The sequence below is a fragment of the Pseudophryne corroboree genome, chromosome 1 (genome assembly GCF_028390025.1).
Source record: "Pseudophryne corroboree isolate aPseCor3 chromosome 1, aPseCor3.hap2, whole genome shotgun sequence".
Lineage (NCBI taxonomy): Eukaryota > Metazoa > Chordata > Amphibia > Anura > Myobatrachidae > Pseudophryne > Pseudophryne corroboree.
In genome coordinates, this window is record NC_086444.1 from 458,686,453 (window position 1) to 458,689,142 (window position 2,690).

The following is a 2,690-nucleotide window of genomic DNA, read 5'->3' on the forward strand; positions in this document are numbered from 1 at the left end:
CTCGTCAGAATTGCCAGTGACATGGCCTGCAGGACTATTGGCATTCCTGGGGAAGGAGGAAATTGACACTGAGGGAGTTGGTGGGGTGGTTTGCGTGAGCTTGGTTACAAGAGGAAGGGATTTACTGGTCAGTGGACTGCTTCCGCTGTCACCCAAAGTTTTTGAACTTGTCACTGACTTATTATGAATGCGCTGCAGGTGACGTATAAGGGAGGATGTTCCGAGGTGGTTAACGTCCTTACCCCTACTTATTACAGCTTGACAAAGGGAACACACGGCTTGACACCTGTTGTCCGCATTTCTGGTGAAATACCTCCACACCGAAGAGCTGATTTTTTTGGTATTTTCACCTGGCATGTCAACGGCCATATTCCTCCCACGGACAACAGGTGTCTCCCCGGGTACCTGACTTAAACAAACCACCTCACCATCAGAATCCTCCTGGTCAATTTCCTCCCCAGCGCCAGCAACACCCATATCCTCCTCATCCTGGTGTACTTCAACACTGACATCTTCAATCTGACTATCAGGAACTGGACTGCGGGTGCTCCTTCCAGCACTTGCAGGGGGCGTGCAAATGGTGGAAGGCGCATGCTCTTCACGTCCAGTGTTGGGAAGGTCAGGCATCGCAACCGACACAATTGGACTCTCCTTGTGGATTTGGGATTTCGAAGAATGCACAGTTCTTTGCGGTGCTGCTTTTGCCAGCTTGAGTCTTTTCATTTTTCTAGCGAGAGGCTGAGTGCTTCCATCCTCATGTGAAGCTGAACCACTAGCCATGAACATAGGCCAGGGCCTCAGCCGTTCCTTGCCACTCCGTGTGGTAAATGGCATATTGGCAAGTTTACGCTTCTCCTCCGACAATTTTATTTTAGGTTTTGGAGTCCTTTTTTTTCTGATATTTGGTGTTTTGGATTTGACATGCTCTGTACTATGACATTGGGCATCGGCCTTGGCAGACGACGTTGCTGGCATTTCATCGTCTCGGCCATGACTAGTGGCAGCAGCTTCAGCACGAGGTGGAAGTGGATCTTGATCTTTCCCTAATTTTGGAACCTCAACATTTTTGTTCTCCATATTTTAATAGGCACAACTAAAAGGCACCTCAGGTAAACAATGGAGATGGATACTAGTATACAATTATGGACTGCCTGCCGACTGCAGACACAGAGGTAGCCACAGCCGTGAACTACCGTACTGTACTGTGTCTGCAGCTAATATAGACTGGTTGATAAAGAGAAGATGTCTATGTAACTATGTATGTATAAAGAAGAATGAAAAAAAACCACGGTTAGGTGGTATACAATTATGGACGGACTGCCTGCCGAGTGCAGACACAGAGGTAGCCACAGCCGTGAACTACCGTACTGTACTGTGTCTGCAGCTAATATAGACTGGTTGATAAAGAGAAGATGTCTATGTAACTATGTATGTATAAAGAAGAATGAAAAAAATCCACGGTTAGGTGGTATTACAATTATGGACGGACTGCCTGCCGAGTGCAGAGACACAGAGGTAGCCACAGCCGTGAACTACCGTACTGTGTCTGCTGCGACTGGATGATAAATGATATAAAAAATATATATATATCACTACTGCAGCCGGACAGGTATATATTATATATTATATAATGACGGACCTGCTGGACACTGTCTGTCAGCAGAATGAGTTTTATTTTTATAGAATAAAAAAAAAAAAAAACACACAAGTGAAGTCACACGACGAGTGTTTAACTTTTTCAGGCAATCACAATATAAGTATACTACTAACTATACTGGTGGTCAGTGTGGTCAGGTCACTGGTCAGTCACACTGGCAGTGGCACTCCTGCAGCAAAAGTGTGCACTGTTTAATTTTAATATAATATGTACTCCTGGCTCCTGCTATAACCTATAACTGGCACTGCAGTAGTGCTCCCCAGTCTCCCCCACAATTATAAGCTGTGTGAGCTGAGCAGTCAGACAGATATATAATATATATAGATGATGCAGCACACTGGCCTGAGCCTGAGCAGTGCACACAGATATGGTATGTGACTGACTGAGTCACTGTGTGTATCGCTTTTTTCAGGCAGAGAACGGATATATTAAATAAACTGCACTGTGTGTCTGGTGGTCACTCACTATATAATATATTATGTACTCCTGGCTCCTGCTATAACCTATAACTGGCACTGCAGTAGTGCTCCCCAGTCTCCCCCACAATTATAAGCTGTGTGAGCTGAGCAGTCAGACAGATATATATAATATTATATATAGATAATAGATGATGCAGCACACTGGCCTGAGCCTGAGCAGTGCACACAGATATGGTATGTGACTGACTGAGTCACTGTGTGTATCGCTTTTTTCAGGCAGAGAACGGATATATTAAATAAACTGCACTGTGTGTCTGGTGGTCACTCACTATATAATATATTATGTACTCCTGGCTCCTGCTATAACCTATAACTGGCACTGCAGTAGTGCTCCCCAGTCTCCCCCACAATTATAAGCTGTGTGAGCTGAGCAGTCAGACAGATATATATAATATTATATATAGATAATAGATGATGCAGCACACTGGCCTGAGCCTGAGCAGTGCACACAGATATGGTATGTGACTGACTGAGTCACTGTGTGTATCGCTTTTTTCAGGCAGAGAACGGATATATTAAATAAACTGCACTGTGTGTCTGGTGGTCACTCACTA